The sequence below is a fragment of the Nelumbo lutea genome, chromosome 2, assembly GCF_056320005.1.
Source record: "Nelumbo lutea isolate HS-2025 chromosome 2, American lotus-T2T, whole genome shotgun sequence".
NCBI lineage: Eukaryota > Viridiplantae > Streptophyta > Magnoliopsida > Proteales > Nelumbonaceae > Nelumbo > Nelumbo lutea.
Genome location: NC_142685.1, coordinates 109355720 through 109377208, shown reverse-complemented (window position 1 = coordinate 109377208; position 21489 = coordinate 109355720). Strand labels below are relative to the sequence as shown.

The 21489-nt window shown below is 36.3% G+C and overlaps 1 pseudogene across 1 annotated transcript; it reads right to left on the bottom strand.

Moving 5' to 3' along the window:
* Nucleotides 1–2296: 2296 nt before the first annotated feature.
* LOC148872689 (G-type lectin S-receptor-like serine/threonine-protein kinase LECRK3) lies at nt 2297–7974 on the bottom strand (annotated as a pseudogene). The gene is made up of 4 exons (XR_016107995.1): nt 7886–7974; nt 7126–7314; nt 5814–5860; nt 2297–4789 (listed from the first exon to the last, which is right to left on the bottom strand). The product of XR_016107995.1 is annotated as a G-type lectin S-receptor-like serine/threonine-protein kinase LECRK3 (transcript).
* Between the last annotated feature and the right edge of the window lie 13515 nt (nt 7975–21489).

Here is a 21489-nt window from a genome sequence, read left to right as displayed (position 1 = left end):
TTGATACTTATAGAATCAAGTAGTCTTGTTGCTGATTTAGAAAAAGACAGAGGGGTTTTTCTTTGGGAAAAAGAGAGTTGCCGAAACCCCATTTATCTTGTTCAGTGGAGTAGGGTTTGTACTCCCAAAATGTGGGGTGGATTAGGTGTGAAGAATTTTAAATGGCTAAATAAAGCTCTTCTTACTAAAATAGGGTGGAAATTTTTAAATTGTCAGGATAATCTTTAGGTCAAGGTGGTAAATGATAAATATCTTAGGAACATTAATTTCTGGGATGCAAATAAGAAGAAAATATGATCTTGGGCCTGGAGAGGTATTATGAGTTCAAGAGATCTTATTAAAAGGGGTTCTATGTGAAGAATTGGCAATGGTAGGACTATGAATTTTTTGATGGATTCTTGGGCTGGAGAAGACCCACTGATTGAATTGAGAGGTAGTAGTGATCCTATTGATGAGGATATGACGGTTAGTAAGGTAATTGATTTTGAAAGAGAATAGCATTATTTCACTTGTCAACCACCAGGCGTGGCAACTTATAAAACTTATACTAATTCCCCATGAGGATCTTGGAGATAAAAGGGTTTGGAAGTTCACCCCTAATGGAAACTTCTCTGTTAAATCGGCCTATGAGGAGGAGTGTTTTTTAATGGTGGTGCGGATATTGCTTTTGGCTATCAAAAAAATTTTTGGAATCTCATGCTTCCTCCAAAAATTAAAATTTTCCTATTCTTTTTACTTAATAATAAATTTCCTATAAAAGCATCCTCATTTCTAGGGGTATTGGACTGGATCCTACTTGTGTTTGTTGTGGGGAAGTTGAAAATATCGACCACATTTTTATTAATTGTATTGTGGCTAAACAAGTCTGGAGTAGCCTCTCGGGGGAGTTGCCGATTCCTGTGGGCTCCTCTTACTCTATGGACAGGTGGTGGGCTATTTTATGCAAACCTTTTGATAACTTTAAAGACAACTACATTAAAGAGAAATTTGCTCGTCTCTTGGTTCATTTGGAAGAATAGAAACAGTAAGTGTTTTAATGGTCGCATTAGTGGTGTGAAGACCATCATTAATAGAGCTTTTACCTACTGGAATGAGATTAAAGAGGTATCCTCTTGTTTGGTTAACAACAACAGAAAACTGTTAACCCATGTTGAGTGGTTCAGGCCCAAACTCAACAGTATCAAAATTAACTTTGTTGCCTCTTGCTTGAATTTTGGTAAATATGCAATTGGTTGTATAGCTAGGAACCATCAAGGCAAAGTACTAGAGTCTAAAGCTATTGGAATTGGAATATCGACTATCAACCTCGCAGAAGCTTGGGCAGCTTAGGAGGCCATTAATATGGCTATTAACTACAGGGATCAGAAAATCGTTGTCGAAGGTGAGTCTAAGTTAGCAATCGACTGCCTCTGATGGAGGCCCATCCCAAGGCCCATCTCACCCCTAGGGGCGGCAGCTCCTAGGATAAGGCCAAGAGTCCAAGATAATTTAAGAATTCAAGAATTATCAAAATTCAAGAGTTCAAGATCCATCAAGAATTCAAGACTCATCAAGAATTCAAGAATTCAAAGAATCCAAGACTCATCAAGAATCCAAAGAATCCAAGACTCATCAAGAATTCAAGAATTCTAGATAATCCAAGATTCATGCATGGATAAGATCAAGGGAGATCGGACGGGGGAGATCCAGTCAAGAAGAGTTCGATCCTATCTACAAGTTTGAGATGTTTAGATCAAATCTAATTTCTTTTCCTAGTTCTTTTATAATTTCTCAATGTATTATAAATACTGCTATTTCCTAGAATTATTAATCAATTCATACTTCAGATTTTCAGAATTTCTTCAAGTTCTCTTCTTCCTATTTTCGCTACCTTTTTCTCTCTCCTAGAGAAATCGGTGTTTTTCGCTAGGTGCTAGCGGACGCCCGGTGCTTGCATAGCCAGCTCCGGTTCTCATTGCTTCCACGCTGCGTCAGCCTCAATGGTAGATTATCACCTCCATGGAGAATGGAAAGTGTCATCAAAGAATGTCGGATCCTAGTTGACTTTTTCAACTTAAATATTCAAATTCAAGTGTGCGTATCGGGAAGCAAATCAAGTGGCAGACTGGTTAGCTCGTAAAGCTCTTAACAGCCAAGAGAGTAATAGTGCTTCTAGGTTTAGTGATTTTCTTTTTATTTGTGATGTGGATGTAAGGGGAAGAGCTACCCCCAGATTTGTGTAGCTTATCTTTTTCTATCAAAGAAAAAAGAACCTTAATTTCTTTAAGTGAGAGAGAGAGAGGGAGAGGCCTTTTAATTAGTGCAATTGATATGAGTAGTAGTCCTCCTATAAATACATAAATATCCATGCATAATGCAAGTGTTGTTTTATTAAATTGAACTAGTGACTGAGGAAGGGCATGGAGGGATAGAAACTCCAATGGCTCCTTCTAGCATCTGTGTTACCTTCTTCATGGTGGGTCTCAGTGTTGGATCCTCCTGAATGCACCATATTGCGATTCTCACAAACTTCTCCAGCCCCTTCATATCGTCCATTGCCTCCTCATCATTCTCCACTAACATATCAAGTCTTCCTTCCTTGTAGCAATCATAAGCCCAGTCTATCAGTATCACCTTGTTTTCATCTTCCAGCTTTGGTTCAATGTTCCTCCTGCAACAAAGAAGCTCTAGCAACATGACACTATAGCTAAAAACATCTACCTTCGTTGTAATGGTCGTATGCTTGAACCATTCTGGTGCAACATATCCTTTGGTCCCCCTGATGCCTGTATCAGTTTGGGTCTGATCAGCTTTCAAAAGCTTTGCTAACCCAAAATCGGAGATTCTTGCTGTAAAAGAGTCGTCTAGAAGGATGTTTTGAGGCTTGATGTCGCAATGGATAATTTGGGTTTTGCACCCTTCATGGAGGTATGTGAGCCCTCTTGCAATCCCGAATGCAATTCGAAGTCTTTGGTTCCAGTTAGGCCTTGAGCTTCCAAAGAGAAAGGTTGCTAAAGAGCCATTGTTCATAAACTCATATACTAGAAGACGATGTTGTCCCTCGTTACAGAATCCCCGTAGTTGGACAAGATTCTTGTGATTCGTTCTACCTATTGCACTCACTTCGGCATCAAATTCCTTCTGATTTTCCCTCACCAATTTGTCTAGCTTCCTTACTGCAACAAAGTTCAGTAAATTACCAGTTTCTAAGGCTCCTTTATAAACTGTTGCAAAAGCACCAGTACCAATCAGATCCTTAAAACCCTCTGTAGCTTCTTGCAGCTCTTTGAAAGTGAAATTTCGTAGATTCAATCTTGGCATAGCATGATATGGCTGAGGTTTCTGCAACCTCCTACGGTATAAGTGGCAAGTAACCAGAAAAATAGCAAGTAGTAGTAAAAGAGACACAGATTCACCCAGAAGCAATGATCCTGTCAGGATCAAAGGCGACTGACGATCATTCTTTCCTGAAGCCATTAAGGAAGAATTACTTTTAGGAACTTTGATGAGAGCTTTTCCCCCAACCACTGGGTCAACCCTTCCCATTCCAAGTGGAAGCTTCTTTTCCCAACAATGCCCTTCTCTAAATATGGCACAGCACAGAAACAATCGTTCAAGCATACTTCTCTGCACCAGTCTTCATTTACTGGTGAGAAGTCCTCAAAATCGGACAATGGCCAATCGGTGTTAGGCATCTGTATCAATTCATAAAGCGAAGCTTCTTGAGATCCTTCTTCAAAGCATGGTGAGGCAAACTTCTGTATGCATCCATCCCACCGGTTGTTTGGGTTTATAAAGGTGTACCCAGGTGGGCATTCACAATAAGGTTTCTGGTAATCATCTAGTCTGCAATAGCTGTTAAACCCACAAGCGCCACTGCCATAGGGCCCAAAAATTTGTAAGCAGATATTATCGGGTATAAACCAAATAGGGGTCCAGGAATTGGGCCATCGACTGTCAGTTGGGGCGGTGGGTTTTGGGTAGACATAATACCTGAAAACTCCGTCAAAATCAAGTGTGGCTCTTTGGTAGAAGTCTCTTGTCGAAACTGTGTTTGCTGATATGGGATTAAGCAGTAGTACACTTCCATTTGTTTGTATAATGAAAATGTAGCCAGTCTCATTGAAGACCAATCGAGAACCTGTTTCTGTTGTGTTACTTAGCCAATAATCATTGTAAGACTCATCAAGTGGGAAAACTGTTCTGGTGAGCACAAGATTACCATCATTCTGCATATGGAGATGGAACCTCCCTTTTGAAGAGTTCGTTTCTGACCGACCAGAAACAAGACGACTCTCCTTTTCTAATGTCTGTGTAGGAAGCATGGTGTCAGTGGGAAAACCAAAGCTCGCCCATATTGTACTAGAATTTTGGTCTGCTAGCACAAAGTTCCCATTGTCAAGCATGGCTGCGTAGATTGCTGCTACCTCCTTGATGAATTCGGCCTTCCATACCTCTCGACCTTGGGAGTCGTTGAGGACTAGGCGCCCATCTGTTGTCAGTTGAACTTTTGATCCCCGCTGCACCAGATTGTTCCGATTGGCAGACCATACTATGGTCTTATTAGGTAATTTGTCGAACCAGATGGCAAGTAGGAAATCTCTACTTGTACCGATAGCCTTGAAGCCAAAGGGAAACTCCCCAGACGGTGAGGTCCATGTTAAAGACTTATCAGCATAAAGAGATGAACCCAAGCTTATGTTACGGTAAATTTGGCCCATGCTAGGTAGCGGTAGCAACAACAATAAAAATTTGAGGAGATGAATGCCTACTCCCAAAGCCATTGGAAAGACCTGAGAATTGAAATAAACTACGTTCTATGCAGGGAACTTGTTAATTTAAAGATAAATAATAAAAACATGTAATAGTATACAATTGTTTTATATAATATTAATAATTATTTACATTTTATATACTATTATTAATATTTTTTTATAAAACAAAAATAGCAATAATTAATTTTAAATAGAGTTATTTATCAAACATAAGAATGGCAATTTTTCCCATTTCTCCAATACCCATGGGCATCTGCCCTGGATGGGGTAGAGATGGGGATGATTTTCCCCTGGGACGAAGACGGGGAAATTTTCATCTTTGTTGGCAGGAACAGCACGGGGATGGGAAGAGCACTCCTTGCCCCATGGGGACCCCATCCCCGTCCCAAGGGTGAATATGGATTGGGTTTTTATAAAAATTTGAATGGACCCGACTTAAGGCCCAAGCCTGAAGCAATGTAAAATGTTAACTTGGTCAACCCTAGTTGCACCTTAAATCTTGATCTCCAAGGTATATGTCATAATGGTGTCCTCTCAAAACACATACTTAGGTGATATTTGGTACCATGGTTATTGGAATGCTTCACACCAGTACTAACCAGGCATTTTGAGTTCTAACGTCATTTTTTTAGATTGGTTGAGAATGTTATAAGTTGTGTTGTAAGACGTTTTTACTATAGATAAGATTGGGGTTTGGAGGGAAATGTCAAATTAAAGGTTCCTCCTTTCTACCCATTTGAAGAAACAGTCCAATGACCTGTAACTTAATTGGTGTCCTATGCAGTAAGTATAGAGATATATTCTAGTGCATCGCTTAGGGGGCTGTGAATGGGTCAGGTCTGCCTTGGAACATGGTAGAAGGTCGCAAACTGATAGTTAAAATAGGTAGACTTAGGATCAAACCAGACCCTAATGGTTCTATAAAATTAGAGTCAGTAACGAACCAATTAGTCATTGGGACGATCGGGCCTGACCTAACAAGGCTTGATTAAATCAAACAGCTAATTTATAATGGATTCAACTATGATGCTGGAAAGATATGATATCAGAAAAACTTACAGCCAGTCAACTGCGATGGGATTCTCTGCAAGCAAAAACTCTGCACACTGTAAATAAATGAGAATTCAGTCATATATTTGAAACATCTCCCCATGAATTTAATAGATATGTGCAGGAAATATTCCCAATATGTGGCTAGATGCTATGTGCATAAAATTTTTACTTTGCAGAAGATTCAGGCTCCAATCAACTAATATCATAAAAGGGGTGACCAATAATGTGGTATTCTTCAAAATTCACAGGGTGCTTTGATTGTTCAAAGCTTTTTTAGTACCATGTCTTTCCAGTATCAAAGATTATTTTCCTTATAATGGATCTGTTACACTTGCAAAGTTGCAATAAAGTGTTGATGGGCCAGATGATACTGATTAAACGCAATACCTTTGGGCGATTTTGATAGCTACTTTGAACTTTATCAACCGAAAAACAAAAGACAAAAAGCAATAGGGGTTATAGCAGTTAAGGGCAACTTTTGGCCCTTAATATCAATAAAAGTAATATATTTAAAAAAAAAATCAAAAATGGGTTAACTTTTTAAAAATAATATCAATTAAGGGCAAAAACATTGTTCATCTTCTTCTTCTTACAATCCATTTACCGGCGTCGCCGTCCGCCGCCACCCACTGCCCCCTCCAGCAATGCCTCCACCTATCTCTGCCACCTCCGCCTCCACCTCCGGCAACGTTACCAGAGGTGGGTGTAGGCAGAGGCGGTGGTGGTGTTGGTGGGCGGAGGTGGCGGCATAGGGTAGAGGAATGACCACCAGCGCTACCGCCGCCGCCTCTGTTTCTGTCCACTTTCGACAACGTTGCCGAAGACGGAGGCGGAGGTGGCGGAGATAGACGGAGGCATTGCCGAATGCTAAGGCTAAGGCGGACAGCGCCGGTGAATGAATTGCAAAAGGAAGAATATGAATAGTGTTTTTACCCTTGATTGATATTATCTTTAAAAAGTTAACCCATTTTTGAAATTTTATTAAATATATTACTTTTATTGATATTAAGGGACAAAAGTTGCCCTTAACTGCTATAATCCCAAAACAATATGACTGATTTGGACAGAAATTATGTGAATAACATGATTGACATAACGCATATGCTTTGATCATGAACTATATAAATCCATTTATCTAGAATTAAAGAAAAATGCATCCATCTTGTCAATAAATAGTCTTCAATGTTAAATTACTACATTATTTCTTTTTAGACAAACTTAAAAGTGAGATTGAAAGGGGAAAACCCGAATCACAAACGAAGATATTTTAATGCAAAGTGTTAGAATAATTGTGAGATAAAAAGATTAAGATGAATACCGGAATACTAGATACTAGGCCTCATGCCTTGCGGAGTCCTACGGTGCGCCGGAGAGTGAGTTGAAAGGGGAAAGGCTTTGATTTGCTGCCTGTCATTCTTAAGTGAACCAATTTACCAGACCTGCTGCCCAAAGTTCTGTGGTACCCTTGAGAGTGGAGATGCCACACCTAGACTTCCAACCGTTCAGACTGAAAGGGAGAGACGATCTGAATCAGCATAGTAGAAAGAAGATGAAGGGTCAAAGGGATACTAGAATAGGCAAACAGAGTAGCTAGGTTAGAGTTCCATTTGTTCCGATTCCAACCGCTTTAATTTAACTTGTTGGGTGGAATGGCATTCCCCCATTTCTCTCCTGGAAAATGAAACCTCATTTCAGCTGATTCTAATTCCGATTTCCATTCTTGTTTGAACCAAACAAGTTATAGAAATATATCATTTTGATTCCAATTCTGAGGGATTTTGATTCCAATTCCACAAATAAACCAAAATAACTCATGAATATGCTAAAATATATACCCTTAGGTGTTATTTGATAAACTTAAGTCTAATATCTTAAGAGCAGAAAGCTCTTTTTACAAATTTGATATCTGAAAACAAAAAAAAAATAATCTGCATATTTTTGCATTTTAGAATTTAGAGCAATTGTAATATTAGAAAAAAAAAAAAAAACGAAGACATTTCAATCAGTATGGACCATCTTTAAAACGAAGACATCTGTTTTCTTTTATGAGGTATTTGTTAACATAATCAAGATCCAACCTGTAAAACGTGAGTTTGTTTAGATATCAGATCCCATTTCAATATTATCAAACACCAACTTTGTCTCTTTGATCCACTTAGGACTGCCTGACAAAATAACAAATTAAAAATATGAGAAACTGATCAAACACACCTTTTTCCTTTCATCCGATATTTTAAGATAGGTTCAGTTCAACTAGTGAACTAAATAAAACTAAAACCAGAAACATAGATAATCACTAATGAATTGTTTTGATATGGCTGAACATCGTCTCCTAGTTTGAGGCCCGAACACCTTCCGAGCTAAAGACATGTAAAAACCCAAACTCAACTAGAGAGTAGGATCAGACCCACAGTCTGGCCTCAACCGGACCAATTTGCATCCCTGCCATGCAGGGATGTTGCTAGGACTTATCTTCCTTCGATTAAGTAATTAGGAAGATAAAACGGAAAAAAATACAGAATACCTTTGACGAGAGAGAGAGAAAGAGGAAGAAGATCCTCCTCTCTGTGTTATGAGACTAGGAGTGAACCTAAGAGTGAGAGAGAGAGAGAGAGAGAGGTGACCTTGATGAAGAAGATCCTCTTCTCTCGGTTATCAGATCAAGAACGAACCAAGCTTTGACATCCTCCTTAGTTCCCACGTTGGTTCTTTTTATAGATAAAAGAGGTCGATTTTGCTTCTTGATTACGTCGACGTTTCAGGTTTAAAAAATATATTGATAAAGGAGACCGGGCAATTGCAAGGCCGTTGAAAGTATACTCTAGAGACATGTTTCTTATGTAGAAAAACCTTAGGTTCAGTTTGGAAGGAGTACAAATACAAATTTGTAGAGTGTAAAACCTTGTATTTGTATTATTTTGTATGTATTTGTATAATACATATTTGTATTTGTACTCCTACCAAATTGAGCCTTAATTACAAAATGGCAAATTATCTTCTTGTGTCCAAGTAGAAACATTCAAAATTGACAGCCCTCGATATGGGTGAAGGACCGTAGGGATGCAAACTCGAATAAGGATATATTCAAATCCTAGATTCAATCAGATCTTATAAATATTGATTTAAATCTGAATTCATTAAGGATGTCAGATATCTTAATATGATCTGATCCAATTTAACTTTTAAAAAATTTAATAAATTATTAAAAGGAAAAGAAATTATAATAGTTTATATAAAGAAAAACAAAAACTACAACCTATTTTCAGCTATTTTTATCATATATGTATGCATGGTTTTTATAAAAATAAATAATATAATAAATAAATATATATATATAGGGAAAATATAAAAACTATGAATGATTGGATGTGATTAGCATGAACTAGTGTTCTATAATGACGGAATGGGCTGGTTCCTCCATGCTTATTGGGTCTAGTTCAACCAAAGCAGAGGTTTCCCCTAGTTCTAAGGCAAAGAGAAAGCATTGTCTCTAATGCTTATAGTTGATTCCATTAAATGGTTCAATCTTGGAGAAATATGGAATTATTGACAACATCTAATTTTCTATTATAGGGGTAAAAGAGATAAAGTTCAATAAATGTGATTTTATGATTGATGTAAAAATTATAATTAGAAAGGAGAATGGAACTTGGTGTCACTCTAATTTCCTAGAGTGAATAGTGTTGCAGAACTAATATGGAAGGTTAACATCACATTGAGAAATTATAGTATAAAACGGGCTGAATCGTGCCACTTATGGTGCAACCGGGTGATTGCAAATCAGTTTCCAAGATGAAGTGGTGTATGTTTTATTCTATACCACTAGATTGATCAACGCTCTATTTATAGAGTGCTCTCAACCACTCGAATGGACACAGATGTGTCCTTTTAGAGAGATGTTTCTCCAAAACAATGTACAAGGCAATTGTTCAAAGAGACACATAGAGCTAAACATGAAAAGGTACAAAAAAGGAACATTTAAAATAAACAAAAAACTACGGACAGGCCTAATGCAGATTTCTGATTTTCACTGTAAATCTATAAACATTCAAAATGTCAGAAAACCACACTCTATGCACCCATACCCGCCCTTGAATTAGCATCAACTTCGCCCTTGAATTAGCATCAACTTTGAGTTGACACCTATCCCAATTGTACTTTGTGCATATGAATTCTGACCCTGGGATGAACCGTTATTCTCCCAATAATAAATACAAAATTTAAATGGTTAAAACAGTCAAAGAAGAAAAACGCGAAGGTGTAGCTCACACACGCCCACACCTACGCTTGGCTCGGTGCACACATGGAGGGTAATACTTAGACAACTACTGCACTCAGAAATCGTTTTCTTTTTTTTCCTATGGAACCACAAATAACGAAAGATAACATGGATAAATTGATCAATTCTGATGCTGATCAACTCACCTATTCCTGTTTACTGAAAAACAAATGAGGCCTCTCATGTGGGAAGTAGAAAGTAATCGGCAATACAGAATAATCGGTTAAACCTTTCCATACATCTTAGTGTGTTGAGCATGGTTTTCAACACCGGACCAGACCGGATGGTCAGATCAAAAAAATCAAGAACCGATCAGGTGATTGGTTCCGTTTTCCCCAAAACCAGATATTTGCAAAAAAATACATTGATTTGGTCAACAAATCACTGACCCAGGCATTTGAACCGTTCAACGGTTTTCACCATTTTTTATTTTTATTAATTTTTTAGTCTTTTAATTTTTTTTTTGTCAGAACGGGTCGACCGTTCAACCTAGGAATTGGACCCTTGACCGGTCGATCTTCGGGTCGGTTTTAAAAACCATAGTGTTGAGTATTGAAGGTTGAGATGAGTTTTGATATGCTACCAATATAGACATGTCAAACGGGTTACATGGAACATTGGAATCCACATGGGTCATCAGGTCAGATTGCAATCCCCCCCCCCCCCCACCACCACCACCACCACCACCACCACCCATCCACTTGGAGCTGTCAATGAGTTGAGTCTAGGTCGGGACCAGCAAGAATCAGAACTAATCTAACATGAAATATTGAGGACTTTGAAACCGACCTGAACTTGATAGGGTCTATAACTTTTAGATGTAGAAGCGAATTGATCAATTCTCAAGACAATTGGGTCTGATCCAACAAAGTCGATTATAATAAATAAATAAATACATACATATACATATATAAGTCAAGTCGGATCTGAATCGGTTCAGCACAGGATGAAACCAGTTCAGAACCAATAATAATCGAAACTCTATGAGGGGAGTTCTTTTTTTGTATTTTGAAAGGGGGGAAAATTGGTCAATAGGACTTTGGTTCTCATTAACCAAGAATCTCCATAGAAAGTTTATTTTCACGAATAAGTGATACCCATCTCCTAGGTGGGTAAATAACTTTCCCACCTAGGAGAAAGTTGCTAACACTTGAATGGGACAAAAACACCCCTTTTAATAATAGATTTTTATGCTAAAATGGCCATTACCTTATTTATGTGAGAAATAAAAGAACATGGATAAATACAAAGTAAATGCATTTACCCAAGTAAGTAACTTACCGAAAAATGAACAAAACCCAAAACAAGTCCATCGGTTCCAATTCGTGGAACTAAAAACCGCCCCAACCCCCCTCTCAAAAATAAAAAATAAAAATAAGAAAGAGGTAATTTGAGTTCAATCTACCCCCAAAATTCATAATATGATTGTATAATTGGGTTCAGTGTCAAGGGGCATTCCTAATTCACGGGGATGCTGTTTACTGGGGGATGGGGAGACTTAATAAATGATTTGTCAAGGGGGATTTCCGATTTACTCAAGGGGATGCTGTTTTGGGGGATGGGGAGACTTGGGGGCATTCCCAATTCAATTGGGGGAAGGGGAGACTTAATAAATGATTTCTTGGCAGGGGTATACACTATACTGAACACTTAATCTTAAAAAGGCCAAAATAAAAAAAGAAGGCTTGGCATGTGCACTTGTGGTTGATTTCGTATCCCTTATCTTACCTTAGTATTCATTGCAGATTCCATTATTTTAAAAGTAAACCTAGCACCATTCATTTCGTATTTCGTACGCTTGTATTCATAGCAGATTCTATGACCTTGACGTTGACCTTGACCCGAGCAATTGCCTGATGACTAGGTATCCGTTTGGGAGTGTTTTTGCATTTTACACGGATTAATTTCACCACACAAAGTTATTTTTGGGCTAATGTAAGCTTTATTCTTTTGGTTTCTTACCAAACATGACTATTACTTTTGGGGCTTTTAGCAAGAAAACGCTGCTTAAAACCCTCCCAAACGGGCACTTGGTTTGAAGCCATCTTCATCGTGATTCGTGAGTTAAAACAAAATTCCACAAACACCAAGAAATTGCAATAAGAAAGATCAACAAACAAGATGAAGTATAATTTAAATATTAATAAAAAATCTTTATACTATTAATAATAAACTGTCAAATCTCTTATTTGGTTGGAAGAAGCTATTAGATTTCACCGCGCAACGATGGAAATGGAAGACAACAATTCATCAAATCCGAAACCCACGACCACGTAAGCACTTTTGGGTCGATATCATTATTTTGAAATTAATTCAACCAGGACCTTGACCCGGCAAAACGCCGGGTGAATGTGTGGCAGAATTCTACAAATATCAAATAAAATACAACAAAACAAAGATGAAGAAACAAGATTTTAACATGATACCAAGTTACCATAATTAAATCATTTTTATGAAAGTTTGGAGGGTTAAGGCCTGTTTGTTTTCTTTTTTCTTTCATAAATTGGGAGAGAAAATTGGTCAACTTTTTCATATTCAGCTTTTGGTAAGTGTGGGCCCCATGCACGGTAAATATATTCTCCCTTGATATATCACTTACTTGCCTTTCTCCCAAGTGAATAAATTACTTTTGCATCAGGAAAAGATAAATGTCAAAACATCATTGGACAAAATTGTCCATTACAAGAATAGAACATGGAGATAAAAATGATAAATTTCATGATTAAATTTATTTGGGAAAGTGTGGAACGCCACGTTGTAAGGCGCAGATGCGAACTCATGTAAGTCGAGTGTTAATAGCCCCATTTGCCCTAAAATTTGTCTGATTATTTCCCACAATCTAGATAACTTAATTAATAATTATCTCCCAAGATAATGAATTAATTAAATGAAATGCCATGAGAATGGCAGAAATCTTCGCTACGATATCTGAAATAGCACGAGGAGCCTTACTTCCAGTGTCCCATATATAGAGTATTTGCATGAACTTGGATTAATTTCTACCACCAGCTGGTTTACGTCAATCTTCACCATAGATCAAAAAACGGTAAAATGCACGCTGCAACGTGAGAACAACCCGTGACTTGTGAGCAGTTAATCCAACCTATTAAAAAATGGACTATTTATGCTACAGGGTTGCATGTGACTGACTGTCTTCAATTATGCAGCAGATTTTTTTAATCATCTTTTGTCTATAGCTATAGCTACATGTTGTACACGGATCTGCTCCACACCAGCGCGATTCACACGCACATCCTATTATGCGTTGGAAACCTCTCTCATACTATTAAGTTATTGAGATATTCTCAATGCATCATACATGTGCATGTGAGGCACCCAAGTGTGGGGAGCCTTATATTTTTAGCTTTTATCCTGACTTTCTCCGGTTTTTTTCTTTTATTTATTTGAAATTCGTTATTACATTTTTATATTTTTCTCAAATTCATCATGACTTTTCAAAACATCCCCAGATCCCCCAATCATTCAGTTTTATTGTATGAAATTCACCTTCGTTACGATTTCTGTTAGATGATCGGTTGGCCATTTCAAAGTAATTTTGTCTAAATATTTCTATAAGATTAACTGACCATTTTAAGGGTGACGGGATCTATTCCTCACAAATGGGCACCTCATAGGCACATCTACACCGTGCATTGAGAACATCTCACAAGGATAACAACTAATAAGTATGGGAGATATTTCCAATGCATGATAGAATGTGCGTGTCAGACGCCCCAGGTGTGAGGAGCTTTTATACATGGTTGCTAAAGGTCATCTAACAAAAATCTTAAAACAGAGGTGAGTTTTGAACAATAAAACTCAATGACGAGGGCTTTATAGATGTTTTCAAAAGTCATAATAAATTTTAAAAAAGTGTAAAAAAAAGTGATAATAAATTTTAGATAATATCCCCTTTTTTACAAACCAATTACAGCCATCAAAGTTTTCATTTTCAACCCAATTTTCTATCTACCAACGTCCGACCCACAATACACTCAGCCCCACATCTTACAACATATGATAGCGATGTATGACTACCATTGAAGGCAGGTATAATGTGGGGAGAGAGTAGTGGGCACTGGACAGGAAATCTCAAATCTCGTTTGTGGAGAACCGGAGAAACATGCCTGTACAACAGTTACTACCGGTCTTGCTGCCGGTCTCTTTCAGCAATAAATTATTTTAAGCTTGCAACATCGACGTAATCAATAAGTAAAATTATGGTTTTCAAAATCGAACCGGACCAGAAAAACCGGGAACTGGTCATCTGACCAGTTCTGTTTTTCTCCAAAATCGTTGATTTTGGTCAACAAATCGCTGAACTGGCTAATTAATCATTCGAACTGTTTAAACGGTTTTGACCATTTTTCAATTTTTAAATTTTTTTATCAAAACAGGCTGACCGTTTGAACCGGTAACCGGACCCCTGATCGGTTCAGTCACCAGTTCAGTTTTAAAAACCATGAGCAAAATCGACCAATTTTGTCTATAAAAGGAACCAAAATGGGGAGGATTTCAAGTACATATGCAAATTTCGACTCTGTAGGAGCAGTGTCTTTGGGTTCACTCCTATAGAAGATGATCTCCGTCAACAATAAGGTCACATCTAACGTTTTTAAAATCGACCTGGACAATGAATTGGTCAGAGGTCCGGTTTTTGGGTTGAATGATCTAATTGTTTTAATCAAATGATTGATTTATTTTAACAAAAAATAAAAAATAAAAAATAAACAGTTAAAATTATACTTATCATTAAAAAATGTTTTCAATACACGATTGGGATGTGTTGTGAAGTGCCTATGGGATGCACCCTGTGGATGCAGATGTGAACTCATTTAACCCAGACTAGGTCTGATCCTATTTTAATTGAGATTGGGATTTTGCTTGGCTTTAGCTCAGGATGGATCCGGGGGCTCCAGCCCTCAAATCGGGACCAAGTTTTATTGTTCAAAACTCACCGTCATTGAGTTTTGAACAAAGAATATGTTATAAACCGAGCCTGGCCAGACCAAGTTGCACCTTGCACCATCCCAGCCTGGTCGGCCGGTCCCCCTACATTGTTGCGCGTTAATAATTGTACATAAAATGTTATCCGCAAAATAGAAGGAAGACTTTATTATAGACTAGAATTCAGCTAAGGAAGAATTAATATAGACTAGAATTCAGCTATATTAAGTGGGATGATCAAGCAATTCATTAATCATGCTCTTAAATGAATCTTTCTGATTTTAGTTTCTGGTCTGTTAATCAGATGAAAGGCAAAAGCATGGTTATCAAAATCAGACCGGACCAGACGGTCAGATCGGAAATATCCGTTTCCCTCAAAACCGAATTTTCTCAAAAGATCGTTGATTTTGGTCAATAAACCATTGAACCAGGTGGTTAATCATTTGAACCGTTTGAACAATTTTGACTGTATTTCTATTTTTTTTAATATTTTTTTTTATTTTCTTTGTCAGAACGGATCGACTATTTGGGTTGAGCGTTCAACCCAGTAACCAGACCCCTGACCAGTTCAGTCTCCGGGCGGTTTTAAAAACCATGGGCAAAAGGCATGTTGAATCAGTTTCTCATATTTTATTCGACTATGATACTGGAAAAATTTATAAACAATATGGATCATAAAAAGGTGATTACTCCTGTCCTTTGGTATTCATCAAAATTCATTAAGGGTGCTTTAAAGTATTGATATGATACGCCCCGTATATCTTTTGAAAATGACATGCTATGAAACGCCTGTTTCTAGGTGTTTCAGAACCCCAACTTTTTTTAATAATAAAAAACCTATTTTTAGCTTATCAAAAAACCAAAATTCGAAAAAAAAACTAAAAAAAAAAAGAGTTTCAGGCGTTTTTAAGTACCGATTCAATACTGCTAATACGCGTATCGTATCGATAATTTGAACCTTCTGGTACCATATCTTTCCCGGTATCATGTAGACTTTTCCATGGTGCTCTGTCATATTATCGTACTTGCTATTACAAATACTTAAGGCTATGTTTGGTTTGAAGGAAAAAATAGGAAAACTTTTCCCATTTTTAATGTGCTTACTGAATCCGATTACACACTTAAAATGAACCCTTTAAAGGCGATGTTCATCGGTGAGGGCAGCCACAACCTTTCAGATCTCTCTCTTATCTCAGATTTGAGATCTGATTTCTCTCCACTCTTTCTAATCTTGATTTTCTCTCATCTCTCTCTCTGGGATCTCAGTGACCTCAGATCTGAGATCTTTCTTGTCTCAGTCCCCCCATCTCTGAATCTCCTCTGCTTCTTTGTTAAACCGTGAACAACTGCTTGGGTCGAACAGTTTAGTGGCTTGATTGCCTGGACCAGCAGTTATTTAACTAATTGAACGTTTTTCTCAAAAAAGCGGTTCAATCCAAAACTGGACCCGGAAGCATGACCGACTTCCAGATCAAATGGTCCAACCGTCTGATCCAATCTAATTTTCAAAACTGTGACTTTTAGAATCCTAAAACTCAAAGGACATGACGAACTTCTATTGGCGGGTCCATGTGAAAGGTGGTGGACCGAATGATCCACAAGATGCAAGTTCTCCTTTATTAACCATTCTAGGCTCTAATCTATGATTTAATTGTTCTTCTTAAAGAAAAAAAACCCTTTTATTTTTTATTTATATATAGTCAAACCCTAAATAATTTTTTAGTCGCAAACTTTATTGAGAATAGAGGGGCGTCCACTTTAATTAAATTTTATTAACCATTATTATTAAAGGGGAGAAAAAAAAATACAGCACTCAGGAAATAAAATAAACACATATGATCTTCTGTAATCAAATTCAGCAATTTAGTAGTGAAATGAATCCCTTCCCTCGAAGACTTGCACACACCCAACTTTACTAAAAAGTCAGCACACCTATTGGCCTTTGAACTTAACTTGCGGATAATATTGTGATCCCCCAAACCAAAGTTCCTTATATAAATAATGCCACATATTAAATAAATTGCTTCAAACGTTTGAACTAACTGACGCCCATTACCAGGCGGGAAGGAAGCAGGAACTAATCAACCAATAGCTAGCTCCTCCAGTTGTGTACACAAAGGTTGAGACCACTTCGGATATGGTGGAAATACAGACGTGTCAAATGGGCTGGAACCAATATCAGTGAACACGCCTTTAATCTTTTGGGGTTTTTACCGTTCAGTCCACCCGTAGGTGGAGCTAGGATTCCTATGGGTGGACTGAAATCCTATCCGTGGATTAATGCCGGATTCGGGCTACTAGTAGATTAAGAGAAGGCTATAAATTTAATTTCTGACGAGGTCTGCAGTCCAAAAATCTTTAATTTTCTTTTTTTAATTGTTCCATGCATTGAAACATTGGAATGCACATGGACCATTGTTTTAAAATTAAACCTACCTATCAGGACCTTGACCTGGGGAGCCACCGGATGACTAGCCTATACAGGCATAGCATTGGCCTCAATCAACCGATATTGTGAGTATATACTTGAATTTTTAAATGTACTCACTATAACATTTCAATTTTTGTATAAAATTTACAAGAAGATTTAGAGACCTAGTGATTAATTTGAAGCATGGTTTTCAAAATTGAACCAAATCGGATGATCGGACCGAAAAAACCAGGTGAACGGTTCCGTTTTCCCAAAACCAGATTTAGAGACCTAGTGATTAGTTTGAAGGGCCATAGTCGCACCACCACACCATACTCTAATTGCTTGTCATAATTGTCTGCGTTTTGATTACTAGCTTTAAGTTTTTTCTGTGTTGGAATATATTTTTTTGGCATAAGAATTTAAGTAGGGACCAATATGAAATCAAATCAAAAGGGGTTGGGCCCACTAAGAGGAGAGATTCTTTTAGGTAGGACGCAGTGTGTTGGCCTAGCAGAGTTTAATAGAAAGGCTAATTAAAGGAAGTTATTTAATCACTTGATTTCCAAGTACACCGGTCTTATATAGAGATCAAATTGGAAAGAAAATCACAAATTAGAACTTGTTATTAAATGACAGATTGACAAAACTTTAATTATTGATCGAATATGGAAGGAAATAAGGGTGGTTAATGGGTTAAATGATATGTGGGCCCAACCCCTTTGTCAAATGGCACTTATTTCCTTCAAAGGAATCAAAGGCCCCACCCTTATTTCCTTCCATATTCGATCAATTAAGCCTATATCAAATCCTAGTTACCTTTTAAATGGGATCTACCAAATCATAATTAAAATTTTGTCAATCTGTCATTTAGTGTCAAGTTCTAATTTGTGATTTTATTTCCAATTTGATCTCTATATAAGACCGGTGTACTTGGAAATCAAGTGATTAAATCAATTCCTTTAATTAACCTTTCTATTAAACTCTGCTAGGCCAACACACTGGGTCCCACCTAAAAAAATCTCTCCTCTTGGTGGGCCCAACGCCTTTTGATTTGATTTCATATTGGGCCCTCTACTTAACTTCTTGGGCCAAAAAATTATATTCCAACATTATGTTTACTGGATGATTTTTAATAAGTGTTAAAATTGATTATTAAAATTTATTTATTTATAATATATTAACAAACATTATATTGATTTTTTCAAGAGTTAAGCTATATACAAACATATTTTAGTCTTTCTATTACTTTTTCAATAGTTACCAATTTTATAGTCATCTAAAACTTATTTTCTTACTTTTCTATCATATTTGTGTGTATCCCAAATGTATTGTAATACATCTCTTAAAATTGCCTTTTTTTTATTGTACTCTTTGTCATTTTGATACTTTGAACGTTGATGCAAGCATGTGGTATGCTTTCAATTAAATGGAGGATAAAAAATGATTGATCCTTTTGTAGAGCAAGCATATGGTAAATTACAGACTATCACCCCATAATTTGGAAGTAGTGACACTTAGCCCCTAGACTTTTGTTTTTGACAAAGAGCAACCGAGAACTTTCAAAGAAGGATTCTGCTAGTTAACTTCAAAAATAATTCCAATGTGACTATTGTGGGTGTCTTTAAACAATTTTATTTTATTTTTTTCATAAAGATAAGGTATGATATTTATACTACTTTAAAAAGCACAAATGACCTTAAGAATATTTCTAGAATTTTTTAAGGACAAAATTTAACCCTCTATATTTAAATTTATTGATAAAAAATGAGAGCATATAGGGTAATCAGTTCTTGATATTAAATGAGTTAAAGTGATAATTTAAAGATATTCAATGCATTCAATTCTCTCTCATTAAATCCAACATTTAAGTTATTAACTTGCATTCATGTCCATTGAGCCATATACTTAAGTAATTTTTGCTTCTTCTCATCATTTAAGTTCTATTAATTAAATCCATACTTAATAAATTAATAATTCCAATAACATAAAAGCTTATACTTTTAAAACCTACCTAACAAAAATAGTGTTTTCATCTAGGTGGTGGTAAGGAATTAAATCATTTTGGCCAAATGGGTTAATCCATGTTGTCATGATTAAACAATAAAATTAAAAAATAATAAGTATGATAAATAAGAAATATTTTTATTAATGATGGAAATGGAATGTAAAATTTAAAACCAATTGGAAATAAAACTACTTTCCTATTCTCTCTCATTAAATCCTATATTTAAGATATATTTTTCTTATCATTAAATTCTTGTAATTAAATACACAATATTAATTTCAATAATATAAAATAAATATTTTGAAAAGTAATTTGAAAACAAAACCATTTTCTTCCCTCCCAGTTGTGGGTGAGCAATTCAACCATTTGGGGTCAAATGGTTAATAAATAATGCTATAATTAAATAATAAAAATTAAAATAAATAACTATGAAACGTAATAAGTATTTTTATTAATGATGAAAATGGAATGTGAAATTCAAAATCTACCTAGAAATTAAATGATGTCATAGTCAAATAATAAAATTTTTAATAATAGAAAATACAATGAATCACAAAAATTAAAAAAAAAAAGATTAGGTACATCTCTAATATTGTGTATTCATTATATTGAACAAAAATAAGTTTTATACATAAGAAATAATTTTATCAATGATGAAAATGCAATACAAAATTTAATTTCATCATAGAAATCAAACAATTTTTATTTTTAAATGGTTGGTTAGTGGTTTTAGTCAAATGATACCATAGACAAACAAAAATTAAGTGTAATAAGTAAAAAAATATTTTATATAATGTAGATGAAATATATAGTTTAAAGGAAAAATTATAATCAAAGTCAGTTGTACATTTAAAATTAGGTTGCGGGTTGGTCCAGAAACCAACAAAACTCTGACAACCGGCTCTACATTTCAAATTATAAGGTTATGTTTTGTTTGAAGGAAAAGGTAGGGAAAGGAAGGGAAATGTAGGGAAACCTTTAAAAATCTTGTATAGGTTCCTCTACCTTTCCCTTCCTTTCCCTACTTTTTCCTTCAAACCAAACACAACCTAAAAACCCCAGCCATGTCATAGGAGGCTTATGTGGCTGTTGCCAACATCAAACTCTTAGTTCATGTTGGACACAACAAAAAACCTATACCGAAAATAGGTTTTCATTTTCTCTCTAACTCCCTCTGTCTTTCGATCTCCCTTCCTTCTCTCTCTCATAGTCATCTCTCGATCTCCCGCTCTCTCTGTCTCTCCCACTCTCAATCTTTTTCATTCTTCTCCCTCACTCTCCTTCTCGGTCAATATTTTCTTCTCCCTCAATCTCTATCATTCTCCAATTTTTCTAAATTTCATAGCCAAGGGTTTCTTGTGAATTTTTATCAAATTGGTGTAATGAGAGAAACTAAGGGAGAACAAAAGAAATTAAGGGAAAAGGAGAGATCGACTAAGAAAAAGAATGAAAAAGGTTGGAGGAGAACGATAGGTAGAGAGAGAGAATGAGAGAAAATGAAATGTAGAGCCGGTTGGTGTGTCCAACGTGGATTGAGAGAGTAAAAACCATTTTTATTTATTTTCAAATTACATAGTCATTGAGCAAATGCAGATGACTATGAGTGAGAGTGTGAGGGAGATTGAGAGAGAGAGAGAGAGAGAGAGAGAGAGAGAGAGTAAAAACCCTTTTTTGTTTATTATTTTCCTATCACCCAACATTAAAGGGTAATTTTTATATAAGCTTTTTGGTGTATCTAGCATGGATTAAGAGTCTCATGTTGGCAACAGCCACATAAGCCTTTGATGACATGGTGAGGGTTTTTATTGAAATGTAGAGCTAGTTGTTAGTGTTTTGTTGGTTTATGGACCAACTTGTAACATAATTTTAACTGTACAATCAATTCCGACTATAATTTTCCATAATTTAAAACTAATCCAAAAGTAAAACTATTTTCTTATTTAGATGGTGGGCCAACGATCCAACTTTTCAAAGAAACCCATAATGTCATAATTGAATAATAAACATTTAAGTTTATTTTTAATCATATTGTTACTTT